We start from the raw sequence: 20046 nt of genomic DNA on the forward strand, positions 1-20046 counted from the left end.
ACCTTTGAATTCCTCAGAATACTCAACACAAGGTTTGACATGCAATATGGCCTCAAAAGGATAAATGGATGATGGATGGATGGACAGATGGATGGATGAATACTGATATATATAATAGGGGACAGAGAAGATGAAGGGATAAATATGTAGATGGTAAATGTGTATATGGATGAATTGGTGGGTGAATGAATGGATGAACCAATAAAGAAGGGCATGATTAGACAGGAGGATAGAAAATGGATGAACTGTAGATGGATTAGTAGATGGACAGATAAGTGGACATGTGACTAACTGTTAGGTGACACTGTAGATAGATGAACAGAAGAATATCTAGGTATATAGTAAGGCTGGTAAGTAGATGAGTTGATATATAGTTGAATAATTGTCTGGGTGAATTATTAGTTAGATAATTACATTATTGTATGGGAAGATGAATATCAGGGGAGGTATAGAGAAGAATTACAAAAGAAAACATATAGAGATATCCCCAGTGTCATAAAGGTTTTTTTATGGAGACTTTCTATTGCTAGTGCCAGAAAAAAATGATTATGGGGTCTGCTGACTCCGTGCTTAAGCTGAGTCAAACGTGTTAAGTCTCTAAAAGATCTTAAGCAATTTCAGGCTGATTCAAAAGAAATCTAATAATGAGATTTTAAAAAAGACTGATGGTTCTTCCCTGGCCTGACCTGTTCATACTGCCTTGCAGTCTGATCTTCTCTGTGCATCCACAAGGATGACAGCATCTGTGGCTTATGCACATGGGAGATACCATAGGGAGAGATGTAGAGAGTCCTGAAGAAGAAAAAACTCAGAAGTGATGATCACTATGTCCTAGTACCTGGCTGGCTGGCCTGGGCTATTCTCTGTGGCCTCAGAGGGAAAGCTGGCTCCCACAGAAGCCACAGAGTGATATCTCAGCCCCAAATACACAAAGATGTTCTCCCAGGCAGTTATCACACGAGTGAAGGACTATCCCAGGGCAGTGAGCTCCCCAGTCCCGAGGGTACACAGTAGGGCCCAAACATCTTTTATCAAAAGCCACAACGTGGAGATTTGTTTGGTGTATCAAATTGACATATCTTTCTACTCTAAAATAAAATAATCTGGATCTCTTTATTCCTCAACAAATTAGGTTTATCAGCATCCTGTGTTCAGGCTGGAATGCAGGGAATTTCTGTCCTGAACTGAGGCTTTGAAGGAATCTCTGGTCTTACAGGACCCCCAACTTTCTCAACATGTAGGCTTGGGGCTTAAAGAATGAGAAGTTGCTGAAAATGTCCTTTCCTACTCCCAAATGCCTGGAGAAAGGAGGATCAGGCCTGCTCAGAGCCAATCCATGACCCAGATTCCCTGTAATTAATTCACCTACGTCACTGACATGTTGGCTCCTGATCAACGCCATCTCCTCAACCCCAGCCCAGCTCTCTGCTATGAGAAGATTAAATCAATTAGGAGGCAGAGGAGATCTGCCTGGCGCTGGTTAGGAACAGCAGATAATTCACTTACATAACAGGGGATTGAGGTTTGGACTTGGCCCTTGAGTAGTGGGGGTGGATCTCAGAGCCCACACCTTTGCAGGGGAACTCCCAGACTTGAGAGCAAATGCAGAAAGGAAAGAGAGGCCTGGGAAGAGGAAGCAGTTGCTCCAGGCCCATCTTTCATCTCATCCCCTATTTTCTGGGATGAAAGAGGGCCAAATTGAAAAATCACTCTCCTACTCCTAAATGAGGGTGTCTCCACCACCAGGATCGTTCAACAATGCCAATCTAGCCAAGCCTCCCTCCTTATCCTGTCTTTCAAAGCCCTGTAACCTCTCCAGCTGTGTCTTCTGCCTGCAAAGGGTGGGGCAGACCAACAGGAAAGCACTAGGTCCCGGTTCCCTCTGTTCTGGGTCCCAGCTAGGGACTGGAAATACAGAGAGAAACAGACCCAGTTCCTCCTCCAGGAGAGCTGTCTTGTGGGGGATACACGCCGACTATACTCTGTGTCATGTGGCCTAGAGTTGTGCATGGGCAGAGCATGAAGGGGGCACAAATCAGAGAGGCCTCCCCAGCCAGCTATAGAAGGCTTCCCAGAGGAGACAGTGCTGGCTCTCCCTGAGCTGTAAAGGAAAGACGATGGATTAGTGGCAGTTCATCAGGCTGACCTAGCTGCAGGAGGGCTTTGGATGGAGGGAACAGTGTGTACAAAGGCATGGCAATGAGACAGCTTGGCACACACTCAGAACTATGAACAGTTCTTGTAGATGGAGCCTAGAGTGTGAGGCAGGAAAGGGGGGAGATGAGGCAGGAGGGATCTGGGCCCAGGTCTCACTTTGATGGTATGCCAAGAAAGGACTGAGGCGAGGATCTCAGAGTCTCTGATCAGTCCACACTTCCTGGGCCCTGACAGTATGCCAGGCCCTGTGCTGGAACTGGGGGCTGCGCAGAGTTGGGGGACAGAGATCAACTTGACTCAGGCCCTTTCCGAGGAGTTCTAGAAACACACAGTCGTTCCCCTTTACCAAACTGGGTAGCCTCATCTTGGCTCCAGGTGGGATTCAGGCCTGGGTGGGAGCTTCTGGAGTGCCCCTCGTTGGCTGGACCTGCCATCTGCCCTTTTCCAAATGCCTGGGATACATAGACAAGTGATCTTGTTGGCCAAAGGGGAGCTGACTTCTGGGAGCCTCCCTGGCCTTGTAAAGGTAGAAGTCTTGTAAGCACAGCCTCATGAGCAAACACAGACAGGTGAGAGATAACAACGGGATGGATTGGCACCATGGAATGTGAGCAAGGCGTGGGTTAGGAGGTAATTAGGGGTGGGCCAGGGAAGGATGCCAGGGAAGAAAGAGCTAGGGAAGGGTCTTGGATTGTACTCAGGGTTTTTATCTTGGGCCACACTATCCTCTGGGAAACAGGAGAACACAGAAGCCAGAGGGGAAGGAAATGAATTGTGCTTCCAGCTGCTCAAATTCCAGGATTTGTTATCTGGAGGCCTAAGAGCCCCGAGTTCAATCACAACACACAAGCTGCCTGTGGAGTTTTCCTCATCAGGTGGAAACCCTCCTTTGACTCCCTGCTCTCCTTCATCAGCTCTGACTACCTCTTCTTTCCACACTGGCTCTGGCTGAGCAGGGAGGCACAGATCTGAGTGTCGCCCTGTTCTTTATCCAAAAGGACAGCACTGAGCACAGCGTATCCAGGACTTTTCTGCATGAAAACTTAGGCTGGGAATTGAAGCTAGTGCTTCAAATTTATTCTATTATTAAAAAGATTTAAGTCTTAACTTTTACAATTGCAAGCAACAGAAACTGACTCAGGCTAAGCAAACAGAAAAAAATTATTGGCTATTCCACCAGATAGCTCAAAATGGATGAGAAAGCTGGAGAACCAAATGAGTGAGCAGCTGGATTCACAGCCAGGTTCATGGCATAGGAACAACTGGCCCCAATGCCTTGGCCTCTGAACATCACTCAACTGCATGACCAAAAGCACACAAGAATTCTAATTAAGCTTTCTTTCTGCCCCATCAATCCTCAAATCAAATCCTGAGCCAGGCATCCAATCGGCCAAATCACGAAAGAGTAGAAGTGGGAGTGTATCTGGCCACATTTAAATTTGAAGTAGGGGGCAGGGGTTTAGTTTCCATAAAAATTTACGTAGTGGGAGACTCGCTCAAAATACAAAGCAATAAAATAGTCTTACACAGGTGAAAATGTGGCAAATGTCCACTACACCTTTACTGAAGATCCACTACGTACTGAATGTGTTGCCAAGGACTGTTGTGTTGTGTTTTTGTTTTGTTTCTGGTGCTGGTCATGGAACCCAGGGACTTCATGCTGAGCTACATCCCAGCCTTTTTCTTCTATTTGAAAGCAGAGGCTTGCTAAATTACTAAGTTGTCTGGGCTGGGCTTGAACTTTCAATCCTTCTGTCTCGGTCCCTCAAAATGCTGGGATTATGGGTATGTCCCACCACACTTGGCTAGGAGTTTTATATACACAAAGTTTCAAAGGAACTCTATAACCTATGCGAGATCTGATCCCATTTTACAGCTGAGGAACTTAAGGTTAATACAGGTGATGCAACTATCCCAAAGCCACTCAGCTAGTAATCGACAGAGTCAGGATCAGGGCACACAGAGGTGGGCTTTTTGTTGTTGTTAATGAATGCATTATACCCCTTCCCAAATTGTAAATACAAAGCACCTGTACATATGGTTTCTGCTGTGTTAAAAAGTGTAGGGCTTAGAAACATGATTGGAAGTGAATACTGTATTCCAATGTCTTCACACAATGGTTGATGGGATATGGGATATTTTGTCCTGCTTTTTTATATTTTCCTGTACTTTCCTTTAAAAAAAAAAAAAAAAGAGCACACTTGAACTTAATGACCAAAGGAAAATATAAAGTAAAAGAAGTTTTAAAGATATAGCCATATTAGCTTACTTATGGAGGAAAATTCATAGAAAAAAGATGAAGGAAATTCATCAAATAACCATGTTTGTATACCTTTCAACTTCTAGTTTTCAAATTTTCTATGGTGAACACACTATGGGGGAAAAAGTAAAATAAATTTTATTTTAAAACCATGTGTAATGATGACATTGATGAAGTACTGGTACTGACAGTGCCTTCGTCCCTCCAAGTTCTCCTAGTCAGAGCCTATAGCAGCTTGGAAGCAATTGAGTTTTCTGGGACAACCTGCAATTCCCACAGCATTTGCTGTTCCAGCTGGTGCAGCTGTGATGGATCCCAATAACCACAGTTATCTCAGCCTGAACACTGACCCAGTGTGGGAAGAGCCCGGCACTCCCACCTCCTGCAACAATTCGGGTTATCAGGTCCTGCTGCACTGTGAGAGTTCCAGCCCTGGTGGCTGGATTCCTCCTCGCTGTTGGTTTTAGCTCTCATTTCTCAGGCTTCAAGATTCACTGGGCCCGCTGCGAATGGGGCAGGGATACTCAGTTGCAAGTCTTAGCCCCCAGTGAGGCACCTTCTGGAACTCTCTTGTCTGAGTTGCAAGCTCTCTATGTTGAGCACCATGGATGAGGAGAAGATGGGGATTCAGGCCTCTCCTGCTCTCAGTCTTGTGTGAGGCCAGCCCTCCAGCCTCAAGGGATCCCAGGCTAGTGGAAGAGCACTTCCATGCCTAAAGGATGTCCCAGTCAGATGGAAGAGGCAATCCCTGCTTGCTAGGAGGCACTCCCAGTAGGATAAGAAAATAAGAAAGAGCAGGGCTGACTTGTACAGGGAGAAGGCAATCTCTGCCAATTTTCACTCCTGAAACTTATTTCCCAGCCCTCTAGGCCTCTCCTCTCCTTCTACAAGTGGGCAGAATCCCTGTTATAGCTTCCCCTGGCCTGCAGGGACCTCTGCCCCCTCTCCTTTCCTCACCTTCCCAAGTATAAGGAGGTTTCTTGGTGCCCTGGGCATTGTCTAGCAAGGTGTCCCCACCCCGTTCTTCAGTGTTTTTCCTGGGCAAAACTAGGGAACTAGATAGCCTCAAAGGCTTTCTAGCCCAGGAATGACATTCTACATTTCTTTTATACCTCCTGCCCCTTCCTCTCCCTTCTCCCTAGCAGCTTCTTCACCAATCTGCTCCAACTTCCTGCTCCCTCCAGGTGCACTCCCTCTTTGGGCCCCAAGAATCTCCCAGATCAGCCACTTTGGCTGCTGTAGTCCAGTACTGCAGTGAGAGAAGCAGCGGGTAGGTGAAAGTGGCTGGGGAGGAGGAGGGCCCAGGCCAAGGCTGAGGTCAAGGAGGTTGGGCAGGGCAGGCAGCCAGCCCACCAGCCCAAGCCAGTGCTACCTCAGCAGCTTCTGCTAAACTCTAGCAAGGCATCCATGCTTGGGTGGCAGCCCCAGTGGAGAGGCTCATGGGGAGGAGGACATTCTGCTGAGGTCAGCACAGCCCTCAGAATTCTCTCTGAAGGAGGAGGAGGGCACAGAGAATCTAAGCCCAATCTTGGACTCAGGGACAGTTGGAAATGATGCTTCCTCCTCTCTAGGCGAAGTGACTCATGTCCTGAAAAGCTAGAATCCAGGGCTGAGCAGGTCTTTGGAAGACACATCCTAGATACAGGAATCTCCTCTACTCCCCCATAGGCTGTGGATCCCAAGCTCAGGTGCCTTCTGGGATAGGAAGCTCATTCCCTTCTATGGCAGCCTACCCCTTTGATAGTTTATGCCTCAATTGTTGTGCTGTCCCCAAGGCCTCCTCTGTGCCATGGGCCAGGCTGGACTCTGAGGATGCAAAGACAAATGTGATCCTTAACCTCAACCAGCCCATCATGGGGGTGGAGGCAGCAGACACTGACCACATACTGCCATGGAGAAGGCTGGGAGCCAGAGGGGCCTATACCAGCCTTGGGGTGGAGCAGGGGCAGCAACTGCTTCCCAAAGTAGGCGATGAACTGAGGGGGCCCCAAACAAACATGAACAGTGATTCTGTAGCTTCGATTGCCATGTAAATGCTCCTGACTCCAAGCTTTGTCTTCCCAGCCCCAGCATGGCTCCTGAACTCTAGACTTAGACATCCAACTGTCCAACCAGCACAACTATTGAGATGTCCCAGCATCCTTACATCAATCAGAAGGTTCACCCTCTGTCTTGGTCACATACTGGTCACTGGGACTCAATACCCAACACCAACATATTAAAGGAGGAGAGGTTATTTTGGCTCACAGTTTTTAGAGGTTTTAGTCTGTAGTCAGCTGGCTTTAGAGAAGAAGTAGCAGGAGGAAAAGGCCTGCCACAGAGCAAAGCTGCCTGTGTCATGGCAGCCAGGAAGCAGAGAGAGAAAGGGGAAGAGGAGGGACACACATCCTTCCAGGTCATGTCCTCAGTGACCCACCTCTTCCTACCAGGCCCTACCTCCTAAAATCACATTTAGCTATAGTGCCCCCAAGATTAAACCACCTCTCAAAAGTCCCTCCTATAAGTGCATTAGGCTCATGGGGGACATCTAGATATAAACCATAATACCCCTCTGCCTTCCCCACACCTGGCCTTCCCTCTCAGCCAATGCCCTTTTATCCACAGGCAGAACCCTGGGATCCAGAGCCCAACACCCTGTACCCAGTCTGGCACCAGGCCCCATGTACTTCAATTCACCCACATACTTTGCTGCCTTCCTGCTTCCACCCTGACTGTGCTCTACTGTCTTTCACCTATACCCTCTCCAAAGTCTTCTCTTGTCTTTTCACACTCTATCCCTTCCATCACTCCATGAGAACAGTCTTTCTAAAAATGCAAGTAAAATTGTGTCATCTCTCTGCTTAAAAGCCATCAGCAGCTTCTCCTTGCCTCTGGGATAAAGGTCAAAATCTTCAACAAGGCCTGCGAGCTCTTTGCTGACCACGGAAGATGTATCTCAACAAGCCCCCACCCCATCTCTCCATGTCTTGTCCCCGGCCTGCCTGGCCTCAGGCCCACCTTAGAAACCTTTGTACACTTTATTCTCCTTGTCTTCCCCATGGGCACAGACCTGGGCTACCCTCTTTTCCTCTTTCAAATGACTCCCAGGACATCTGTTCCTCACATGTTCCCATCCCTGAACACCAGTCTCCCTGCAGCCCTTTCTACCTGAAGGAACAGCTGCAGGACACAGCAGGAAGTTGCAAAGTGAAGGTGTGTTCAGAAGCCAAGATCCCAGACTTGCCCAGGATCCCCAGAAGCTTGTCCCTGCCTGGCTCACAGGTACTGTCAGGACTCCCATTCACTCCTGCTCTTTTCTTGTTTCCCAGCTGGGAGCTGGAGGTGGGGGACCGGCAAATCTCCCTCCATCAGTCCTTCCCTTCCACCGAAGGGCAGAGATGAGGCACCTATGCTTGTTCATTCTGCCTGGACTTGCACTCCACACCCTCCTTGGGTCCCAGACAAGTCAGCCAGCCTCAGGCCAAACACTAAAGTCAGAGAGCCCCAGTTTCCTCTGAGCTCCCCCAGTATTTTGCACACCCAACACTGTCACATTTGCCTGTTGTAGTGTGAGTTTGTCTTCTGCAGATGAGGTGCTCAGCTTGCTCAGGAGGCATGGGTTTTCATTTCTGCACCACAAGCCTGGCTCAAGGATGGTCCCAGAATAAAGGTTCAGGAAAGGCCCCACATACAAATTCAGGACTACTTCCATTTAAATGTGTGTTTTAGTTTTAGTTTCACACAAACTGGTATTAAGCTCTGTTTTCTTTGCCTTGAACTTTCTGTGAAGAATGTTCCTGAGAATCTGATGAGCCTGGGTGTTGGTCTAAACTCCGTCTCTTACTTACTATGTGACCCAGAGCAAATGCTTAGCTTCTCTGGTGTTCAGTTTCTTCCCCTGTAAGATGAGAACAACCTCCTCTTAAGGTTTTCACAACTGAATAATCAATCTCATGCTAGGGTTTAGCATACAATATGTGCTCTGTTGTTCCTTCTCTTCTCCCCCACCCCACCCTTTAAGTCCTCGGGAACTTGGTATTTGCCTCCATGAACTTGAACATGTTGCCGACACCTGGGGGTAGAGCCAATTCAGATTATTTTGGAACCCAGTCTTGCTATCTGACATAATCACTATCCCACCCACAGATTTATACGCACATTTCATTTGACCTTGTCCAAGTCCTTCAAAATTACACTACATTGAGCAAGACAGCAGGGAGGACTGAGCTCCAGGCAGGATAATATCTTTGCCTCAAGTGCAGTTGATTCACCAATCTGTTCTCCTCCTCTGGCTGTCCAGATAGCTAGGGATTCCCCAGCAGATCACTGTGTGATCCCACCCTTCTCTTGCCATGAAAGTCCTGTGCCTTGGGAGGTATTCCAAGTGCCTCCTTGAAATCAAGATTGTCAAGATTCCAACAGACCCGAAGCCATTACTCAGGTTCTCCCAAAGAAAGAGAGGGGAGAAATTAGGCTGATTCTTCCAACTAAACCTATGGCCCTGGTGAGCACTACCTTTTCTTCCTCTTTATTTTTTTATTTTTGGTACTGGGGATCAAACTCAGGGCCTTGTGCTTTCTAGGCAGGCGGCAGCACCACTGAGCCAAACCCAGCCTCTCTTCCTCTTTTTTTTTTTTTGGTACCAGGGATCGAACTCGGGATCTTGCACTTTCGAGGCAGGCAGCGGAACCACTGAGCTAAATCCCTGACCCCCTCTTTTTTAAATGATATAAATAATTTGTTTTCTGATGTCTTTGTTAATGCTGTTACATTTGAAAATTTTTCAATGATTGGTAAAGAGTCTCACTTAAAAAAGATCGAGTTAACACAACAGTTGGCTGTTGGCTAAGAAACAGTTTAGAACTCTTAAGCAGAACCCCCCTATACCACAGGAAATTTGCTTTTTAAATGAATGAAGTCTTTCTATATGAAGAAAAGTGTCTTTCCTGCTCCCTGACTCACTGTAAATGTGGAATGGTGAAACTCAAATAAGTGCTGTCTAGTAATATTGAATCAAGCATTCGCTTTTTAAAAATATGGCATTGTGTCTTAATAAAAGCTTAGCCTAGAAAATAAGATTGGGCGATATGATTTTCAAAGTTTTGTAAGAATATTAAGAAAACAAAAAGCCAGTACAAGAGGAAGCATAATGAAATCCAACAGGAATAGTTTGTAATTAGAAAGCCCCACGCAATACTTTAGCAAATGATAATGGTGATCTATCTTAAAAACACATGTGTCCCATGCTGGGCACTGATGAGTCTAATCAGACACACTTCACTGATGTTTTTCACACTATCAAGGGGCCCCTAGTTGCTGTTAGGGTGCAGAGAGCCAAGCATCTCACTGCCCCCTCGGGAGGTCATGCCAATAAGAGCAAGCCTGGAGCTAACCACCCAGAAGTGATATCACGGCCCTCCCCTACTCACCTGAGATTTTAGCCAAAAGTTCCTTACCCTCTTTGAGCCTCAATTTCCTCATCTTTAAACTCAGGACTGAGAAACACCACCTTTCAGGGTGGTGGTTGGGAGCATAAAGTCAGTTCTATGTGAAGTCTACCTGACCCACAGAGTGTCGCTCCTTCTCCCACTTGCTACTGAGGTACTGACAGGAAGGGACAAAGAGGGCACATTTACTCATCCCCTCACCCCTTTGTTAGGGACATCTGGCCCTGCTAAGAGATCTAGCTGTGTGCAGAGTCACTGTGCCCACTAGAGCCCTGCCCTCAGCCCAGCATGCCCTCTCCTCACTGACACCCTGAACCTGTGCCTGGCTCTGACCAGCTGGCCTGCTGGTCATCTGCCGTGCTCCAGCGGAGGTGACTTGGCTCCAACAAGGGCTAAAGGCTCTTTATTTTGTTTTCTGCTTCAGCTCAATCATCTGGGGCAGTGGGAGTTGGTAAAGAAGGGAGAAGAAATGCACTATTCTTATACTTCTTCCTCTCCATTTTCCCCCACAGCCAGTCACAAGGCTGTGTTGTCAGGCATTGTCTTGGAAACCACGAAAGCTCTTCCTGGGCTCCCCTGTATATGGAGTCCCATGGGCTCAGAATGATCTCCCTCTCCCTTCCTCTATTGTACCTACACTACTCTTCATTTGTTTCCCTCTTTTTGTGTCCTTTCCAGGATCAGTCTCTCCTGCCTGAAAGCAGCTCTTGCCACCTACCTGACCCTCCTGGGCTGAGCAATGGGGATACAGGGACGATACAAGCCAGGTTCTGCCCTCCAAGTGCTCATTTTACAGGGCCTAAAACAACCTTCAGAGTGGACAGCCTGAGCCCAACTCTGCCTGGCCCCTTTTAAGTGGTATGTGGTCTTGGGTCAATTACTTTCCCTGAGTATCCACCTCTGCATCTCTAAGTTAGGGCCAAGAAACCTACATTTTAGGGCCATTGTAAGAAGCCAATACAACCACATGCATAAAGCTCTCCACTGAGTGCTCTAGTCTGTTCCCCTCCTCTTTCTTCTTCCCTCCCTCTTCCCTTCTGCAGCTGCTGCTTCTAAAGGGAAGGCCAGGGTTGGGTCTGTGAGTAGAACATGGACCCCTGCTCCCAGCTGGGCGCCTGCAGGCCCAGATCAGATGGGCATGCAGGGGCCAGCTTTGTGCCTGAGTGTAAAGGGGCAAGGAGCTGCCATGCTCTGCCTGCCAGGTGCTTTTTTCCCAAAGTAGATTCGGTCTTCTGACCTCCTTTTTCTCTCTCTCAGTGGATAATCAGTGCCGATTGTGGGCTCCTTTTTAGCCTTTCCTTTTCTGAACTTCCAATTGGCTTCTTTTTTCTTTCTCCCAGAGAGGGCTGGGGACACAGTGGCCAAGCAAAGCTAAAGCTTCTACCACAGCCAGGCCCTACACTAAGACCAGGTGAGAGCTTCTTATCCTGGCTGTGCCACAGGGCCACCAAGGCATGGAGTCTTGGGTTGCTGTGACAGGAAATTTCTTCTTGACTGCTCATTCTGATGTCCATCCATCATACTGAGATTCCTAAGTCCAGCAGCAAGAGTAAATGTTCTGATCAGCCTAGAAGACTGTGGCCTCCTGGAGTATGTTGACCTCATGAGATCTCCACAGACACTACACCCCTTGGAGGAGGGGAAAGCTATTTCAAACCCACCTGAGGCTGAAAAGTTTATCATTTGGGGCCATCACTGGAGAAATCCAGAGACTTAGAACCAGACTCACTCAAATGGCCAACATGAGGCTGTGAAGGATGAAAAGGCTCTGGGGTGGCCAGAAGCCCCCAGTTCTCTATACCTATGCTGCTGGCAGTAGATGGTCTATCTGCAAAGAGTAGGCTCTCTGGGGGCTCTGTCATGAGTTAGGGGCTCCAGCACGCTGGTGGTGGGAAAAGTGCAGTCATGATCCCCAGGATCAAAGATTACCAGTAAGATGGGCTGGGCCCCAAGGTAAGACTCAAAACCTCTAATCACTAGGACAGGACTCAGACTGCAGTGTGGACAAGCTACTCTAGCTGGGCAGAAAGGAGGGCCATGGCAACTGCAGCCAGGCGGTGATGCCACTTATTAAGAAGCATGGATCTATGGGAATGGTGGCAGGTCTGGATAGTGTCATATAGGAGCTCTGAGCAGAAACAGGAGAAAGAGACTACAGAGGCCAGAGGGAACACTAGGAAGTGTTCATTAAAGAGAGTATTACTATGAAAGTTAGGAAATCTTGTGTCAAAGAATCTGAAGGGGGTTTGCCAATGATCTTCAGTTTCAGGGCCTGCACCATGGTTGGCTCTGCATGCCTGGCCGGTGCTGGGAGAGTGATGCTGGAACTACTCAGTATCAAGTTGTCCTGCATGTGACAGCTCCAGCGAGTGGGAGGCCACCACATGTTCTCATCATGCCTTCTCACCTTGAGCCAGAGCTGCTGCCTGATTGCCCCTCTGCTAATGGAGTCCAGGTGTGTCCTTTGCCTCCTGGGAGAGACTTCCTAGAGGGCACACCTCCTCCTACCAAAGTCCCATACTTTGGTCGCCTTCAGCCACAGAGCCTGGTGCAGGCTACCGTACACTGATGCAATGTCACTCCAGATGAAAGGGCCATTGAAAGTCATACTGCCTCCTTCTCTGATTGGCTACTGATTCTTGACCTCCCCCTCCCATCACTGTCATTTCTGGCTCCACCTGGGTGTGAAACCAGTGTTCACATGAAAGTTATCCTTTGGAATAAGATAGTTGGTTGTCCAGTCTCTCTTTGGGGAGAAAGGTTGTATCAGCATCCTTCTGAGACAAGAGTATCTGCATCCACAGGTCTGTAACTGCGGTCTTTTTCAGTCCTTATATCTGTAACTTTCTGCTTATCTTTCTCTATTTCTGAAGATTTGTGCCCATGTATTTCTTTGTGCATTTCACAGCAAAGTTTTCCTTGAATAGAACAAATTTTATTGGTGTTTATTGTCTAATAAATGGAAGTCCAATATTGTCCTTCCTGCTTCACCTCCCAAAGGTCTAAAGTTTCTATTCCAGAGTTATTTCCACCAAATGGGAGAATCTGATTCATTCTCTGCTGGGATTTGCTTGAACTCAAGAAGACAGGAAAGTTGTAGCTGATGAACTGCAAACCATCAGAGGTGCCAGAAATTACACCTGAATGAATTGGAACAGATCCCAAGTCTTCAGACACTTTAGGGTCACTGGGTCCATCACCTACTATTCTCTTTGTCCAGACTGATGTTTAAGTCAGTGTGTGCTCCTGGACCTGAGCTTATATTGGCCACCAAATTTATTACCACCATGATCTCCATCTTTACCACCATCACTACTATTTTCAGTACCATAACCATTACCACCTACCATCCCTATCGCCTCCATGGTCATTATCATTACTGTTACTATGAAAAATACAATGATTATACCATAACAACTGTCACCACCAACACCACTGTTCCACTACTAATATCAGGGACTTCAGCTGCATTTCAGTAGCTATTCTTCTCTATTTCTCAATAATAAGTATCACAACATTCTGCTGGACACATTACCTCCTAGTTCTCAGATCCTTTGAAACTAGTTAGGTATGCCATAAGTGAAAATGTTGAAAGAAATTATGGTAAATGCCCATAAAGAGAAAGGGACCCTTTATATTTTTCCTTCATGTACCATTTGGACCAAGAGAATAAGGTCTACACCCAAGGGGAAGATACAGTAGAGGGCCACAAAGAGTGGGTTAATTGTGACTGTGCAGGAACCACTTAAACTCTAAAGTACTGCTTCTGGAATTTCTTCTGAAAGAAAATAAAATGAACTTCTATTTCTATTATTATTTAATATACCGTCATCTGCGGCATTCTGATACTTACAGTTGAACTTAATCCTGTTACACATCACCATCATTACATATCATCTTGCATTGAATTGTCCAAGCTAATGATCTAAAGAGGTGAGCACAGAACACCAGAATATGGTTAGGATCCTTACTGTGGGAAGTCACCATTCCAAAACAGACAATGATTGCTTCTCAGCCTTTTGGCTAAGATTAAGTGCAATGTGGACAGTGGCAAGTGGGATGAAGGCATTCGGCACCATGGACACATCAGAGATCACACAACCGAAAGAGACAGCAGACAAGAAGACACTGCAGGACAAGGTGAGAAGTTTGGTGGTGGACGTGGTAATTAAGTTCCAAGGCACCAGCATCTGTTTTAGGAACTGGGCTAAATATCAAGATAAATTTTCATCACGTCTGCCTTTAGCTTTTGGGACCTGAGCAAGAAGGGCATCATGAGAAATTGTCCTCAAGAAAGGATTAAAGGGTGGAACAAGACTACTTGACAAAATGGACTCCTGGGGGGAGGTTATTGAAGGGATGAGCAAGCCAACTGAGTTGCCTGTGAATGAAAGGAGAAGGCAGCTCTGGGTGTCAACTAAATAGGGCAAAGTTTGGGGACCTTCCATTTCTCAGATTCTACATCAGTGGTTTGTTTCTGCCCTAGGATTCTATGATGCTGTTAGTCTTGGGCCATATGGAATCCATGGCTAAGTTTCTAAAATTTCAATTCTAAGACTATGGAGCAATGATCTTCTGTTGTGTAACAAATTACCCCGACACTTAGCAGCTTAAAATAACGAACATTTTATTTGCTCACAATTCTGAGTCAGCAATTTGGGCTTGGGTCAGGTGGCTAGTGCTTCTGGTTTCACCTAGGATCCCACAGGCAGCTGAAGCCAGGTGGCAGACATCTGGGAGCTGGCTGACCTAGGAGGCACCAGCTTGGGTGGCTCATTTCTGGTTTTATTCTCTAAGACCTTGTATTTTTACACATGAAATTTCAGGGGAACAAAAAGAGGGGAGCCCCAATGTATAAGTACTTGTTAGTCCTCTGCTCACATCACACTTACTGATATCTCATTAGTCACCAAAGGAAATCCCAGGGCAAAGTTAAAGTCGGTACGGAGAGTCTCAGCATAAAAGTATGGATACAGAGAACACCAATAAAACAACGTACCACAGGCTCTATGTGGTTCATTCACCACCATTCATACAGCATTAGCAACACCATTAACAGTCTGTGTTCTGATTCAAAGTGACTATAGTTCTATGGCACTCTAAGTCTGTGGTTCTTAGAATTCAATGCTGTGATTCTAAGATTCTGTGATTCTAAAAGTGGAAGGCTTGGTACAGCTTTGGAAGAGCATGAGGGACTAGGAAGAGACTAAAAGAGTTGGGCATACACCTGGCCCTCCCATGTCCAACCCTCAACCCCCACCTTTCTGGCTGGACCACAGCAGTGGCAGGAACACCAAGGTGGGAAGCAAAAATCCTAGATTACAGGCTCTGTTCCATTATTGTGTGTGTGTGTGTGTGCCTGTGTGTGCACACATGTGTTTATTGCTAGAGATGGAATCCAGATATTTGCGCATGCTAGGCAAGTGCTCTACCACTGAGCCACATTCCCAGCTCTTCAAGCATAGCTCTTATCCAACCAGTATTCTCCTGCAGCCAGTGCAATGGAAATCTCTGTTTTCTGAATGATACAGAACACTGACAAAACCAGAAGAAATGAGCCCACTAATTTCCATTATCAGAAGCCTGGGTCCTAGAGCAGCTGAGGAAGGAGTTTGTTCCCATCACCTTGAACTGCATCTTGAGATGCTGCATTTTAAGGAAACTAGGATTCAAATAGGTATTGCCCTCCATCTGTCCTTACCTCTAAATGCCAAAGAAAGAAGGGAATGGAAGGGATCTAACAATGCTCTTTCCCATTTTTCCCTACCGACTCTTCTCTTGCCCTTGACTCAGAGTCTACATTACAGTCCTGAGATCAGACCCTACCCGGCCTTGAGCTTCAGGTGCTGGACTCTTTAGCTTCTCCCAGAAGAGCAGTGTAAAGCCCAGGGACCCTGAAGGACCTGCTCGTGGCTACACATCTGGCGAGCAGCAAACTAGGACCAAACGCTGGTGAGCTCCCTCCCCTTTGCTAAACTTCAGTTTCTGATTCTAAACATGAGATAACAAGCCCAGCCTGGGGCATCATGTGTAAACTGTTAAGCTCAGTACAAAGGCAGTAAGAGCATCATCTTTTATCAGTAGTCTGAGAATTGGGAGGTGGGGTGAGGTGGCAGCACTTCCGACTTTCAGATTCATCCCACTCATTTATGTCAGCCCTTCCCTAGAGGCCCAGGCCACAGAGTGGAGGAAGAGGGTATTAAATATCAGAGTTATTTAAAAGCCACTTGCCTGCCCCTCAGAAGCAGAGAACGGCCTCTGCTGACTCAACAGAGAAAATGAATCTTGGGCCTATGGATCTTCCTGTGTCTCAGGCAGTGGGGGAGGAGGGAGTAAGCGATGAAAAATGGGAACAGCCAGGCGCACGGTGAAGTCCTCCCCAACCCACTCCCACCACCAGGACAGTACAGGAGCTACAAAAGAGGAAAGAACCTGGGCCATCCTGCTGCCTAATGACTGATCTTCCTATCAGGCCTGCCCAGCTGTTCTCCACTTGCCTCAGAGGAATGGAGGGCCAAGGGAAAGGGAAGGGAGCATGAGGGCCCCCAGGATAAGGGGAACCTGCATGACAGGACACCATGGCAGCATGCCTGGATGGACTCCCACTTTACATCACCACTGCAAGCAAAGTCTGGCCTTAACTGGGGTGGAGCCAAATTCAAGGTTATACATGGGGAAGGTAGGGAGACCAACTTGGGCAAATCACAGTATTACCTCTCCCTCCCTGACCTCCATCCCTAAAAAGCCAAGGGGCACAAGATTAAAAGACCCTGTCTCGTGTACACACACACACACACACACACACTTTTTTGCAGATGGGGAAACTGAGCTCTGGAAAGGCAGAGACTTGCCCAAGAACTTTCATAATCTAAATGCATTTCTGATGACATTTTGGAGCTGAAGCCTGATGGGGAGGAGTCACCTGCTGGGTACCCCAGGACAGGGAAATCACCAAATCTCTCTATGCTCCCTGCCAAGCCTCAGGGGCATTTACAGAAAGTACGATCTTTGCAAAAAGAAAGGGAATCCAAATGAAGGAGCTTGAAGCTCAAGGAGAGGACAACCTGGAATGCTCAGAAAGGAGTTCTGAAACCTAGTGAGATAATAAATTCAAGAACTGAGGTCCAGGGCTGGGGATGTAGCTCAGTGGTAGGCGGCTTACCTAGCATGCATGTGGCCCTGGGGTTCCATCTCCAATACCGCAAGGGGAATTTAAAAAAAAAAAAAAAAAAAAAGAAAGAAAAAAAATTAAGACCTAGTGTGGCTGCCAAGGGGAATTCTCATGCGGGCACAGAGGAGATGGTCACTCTGCTCCACTGGGATGGGGATGCCTCACTGGCTCTCAGTCCTGAGGAAAACCAGAGAGCCTGCGCTCTTTGCCCATAGGTTCTCAGTCACTGGGACAGGGAGGGCTGCTGTAGCAAAGAAAATGAGCAGGAAACCTGAGCTCCTATCAGGTTCAGGTTATAAGCAACCATATAACCTTGAGGGAAGCACTTAACCTTTCTGGGCAAGCATCTCCTGGTGTAAAGTGTAGATGGGGGATCCTCATCAAGCTGACCTCACAGGAATGGGAGTGTCAAGCCAGAGATTTTTAAATCATTATTTCATTCAATAATGTTCCCTAGTGTCTTTTCTGTACTCAGCCTTGCCCAGTGTCCTGACACACAGGAAATCAGACCAATCTCCAGCCCTGGTTATAGACAGCCAAGGGGCTCAGGAGAGCCCTAGCACTCTGATCACTAAAGGGAAGTCTCAAAACATGGAGAGAGAAGCCATGAGTGCTTCCTGGAAATGACAAACTCATGCTGAGCCCAGAGGGACAGGAGAGGGAAGGCAAACCACCCAAGAAAAGATATGTCCCTTGAATGCACTGGAGAAGAAATACAGCCTCAGACTCAACTGGTCATACATTTATTGAACACCTACAGCATACTGAAAACTGGTAACTCCAAGATGAAGAGGGCTGTTCTGCCAGAAAACAGAGCAGTCACCCCACCTGTACAACACAGGTAACATGTGCTCTGTTCTCTGGGCTTCCCTTCCCTGACTGAAGTGTTTAGTATCCCTCAACCAAGGCTGTCTGCTGCCCTACAGTCCCTTTCCCAGGGGTGCCATCAGCCAACCAAGCAGAAGCCAGCCACTGTGGAACCTGGAGAGGGAGCTGTGGTCTTGGCAAGTGCTCTCCAACTCCTCGGGACTGGAGGTAACAGCATCTCTGCAGCCAGCAGGACAGGGAAGCAGGCCACTCTTCATTCATGATGAGCCCCTAAGCCTTTGCTGCACATTTCTCTCTTGCTGGTTCCCCTACTAGAAACACTGCAATGCAGAAGACCCAGGGCCCCACCACCACCACCACAGGGCAATGTCAGAGCTGGGGCTGATGTGGGCCAAGGGGGGGTGGGTGCAACAGGTGAGTACTAACCCTCAAGGGCAGCTACTCGAGCACTTGTGCCCCAAAGAGGAAAGACCACCAGCCTGCAACCTCCACAATGGGAACAATGCAGGTCAGAAGGAGCAGGCTCCCAACGCTAGTCAGTCTCTGGATGCACATGTTTACATCATACACGGTCTGTAAGCTTGCCCCTCTGAGAATGCATCAGGAACCTGAAAGGACCAGCAGTGTGCTTATTCAAGCATGTACGTGCTCCTGAGTCTATAGGCACACACCCGGATGCACTCCAACCTATGTTCCAACAAGTTTAAATATTGCATTGTTTCTCTTGTGTGAGAAACCCAAAGGGTAAATAAGAAGCATAACAGAGGACAGATACTGGGAAGTAGGAAGAATATGTTCAAATGGGAAGGAGAAAAAGGGAGGGGGGAGGGAAGGAAGGGAAAAGGGTTTAAAAAAAAAAGAATGGAAGGCAAAAATGGAAACAAAGCTTTTGTAAATGGGGAGGGAAGAAGGGTTGAGGGAGGGCAAGTGAATGGGGAAAAAAATTAAGATATATTACATACAGGTACAAATTCCCTATGATGAATGTGATCAGCATGTATGACAAATATGTACGAACCAAAAATAAAGTTAAAAGAGCACTACAAAAAAAAAGAAATTAAAAAAAAAAACACCATGTTCCTGGGTACACATCTGTGAACAAGCCTGCACGTATTTGCACGAGGCACATCTTAGCCTGCTGTGTAAGCCTTCTTATGCGTATTTATGCACATCCAAGCAAGCACAAGTCTGTGTGCCCATTCGTGGACACAGCTAGGACTATTTATGTGTAAACATGTAAACCTTGCCTTGACGTGTATAAGCACACAAGTACGCACAACCTCATGTGTGCATCTGTAGAGATATCCAAGTGTGTATGTACAAGTTACTGTTGTCATCTCCCAGTATCTGGAAGTGCTATGATGGGGATGGAGAGAAAGGACTGTGGGGAAAACCAGGCTGGAGGAGGCCCAACATCACCAGCCTTGGTCCTTAGGGCTGGTCCCTGCCTGAGACCCAGGCCACTGCCGGGTCTGCCTCTTCTCTTTAAGTGGTTTCAATCCAGTTGCTCGATCTGTTAAATATAACCTCAGGGAAGTCAACCCAACAAATGGCAACCCTGCCCAATTCTGGAGAAAGACTGACTGATTCTCGGGGGAGGGGAGCGGAGCCTCTGTCCTAACTTACTCTGCAGATACTGGAACGGCCTGAGGATCAAATGTCAGCGTCTCCAACCTGAATAATTCAAACCAAGGCCAGGAAAGCTCCCTTCTTGAGAGCCTGTCTCTTTAAATCAGGTCCGGCACTTCCCAGTTCTGCAAAAAATAAATAAATAAATAAATAAGTGAAAATCCAGAACAAAACAAACCTACGAACAGCTCAGCCTCCATCTCAGCCCTGGTCCCCTCGGAAACCCCATTCCACGGTGCAGAAGTAGTTCCTGTTTGCCCAGCCCCTGGAGCCCCCAACCCTTCATCCCATTCACCACTAACAGGAGGGGAAGCCTGAAGGGGAGGGTACGGGCTCAGTATGTGGGGTGCCGAGGGTGCTAGGGTGCAGAAGGAAAGCAGAGAGCTGAATCACTGTGCCCACCAGTCCGTGCCTAGGACAGTGCCGGGAGGAGTCCTGCCTGCGGGAAGGACCTGGATGCCCAGACCCTCTTGTAGAACCAGGGCAGCCAGAGTTGGGGGGTCTGGGTGTGGCAGAGGTGCAGCTGACTTCTCCAGGGCATGGGACAGGGTCCAGAAAATGCTAGTGGCACCGGA

General features: G+C 47.5%; 1 long non-coding RNA gene across 1 annotated transcript in view; it reads right to left on the bottom strand.

The window, feature by feature from the left end:
• The window catches only part of LOC147828051 (uncharacterized), a 31065-nt gene extending 11480 nt beyond the window's left edge, over positions 1–19585 (bottom strand). Inside the window, exon 1 of the long non-coding RNA XR_015451489.1 lies at positions 19469–19585. This is a non-coding gene — a long non-coding RNA (uncharacterized LOC147828051). The remainder of the gene's footprint in view (positions 1–19468) is intronic.
• Between the last annotated feature and the right edge of the window lie 461 nt (positions 19586–20046).

The sequence above is a fragment of the Heterocephalus glaber genome, unplaced genomic scaffold, assembly GCF_053883595.1.
Source record: "Heterocephalus glaber isolate CG9 unplaced genomic scaffold, H.glaber_assembly_v1.0 deba00001428, whole genome shotgun sequence".
NCBI classification, from domain to species: Eukaryota; Metazoa; Chordata; class Mammalia; order Rodentia; family Bathyergidae; genus Heterocephalus; species Heterocephalus glaber.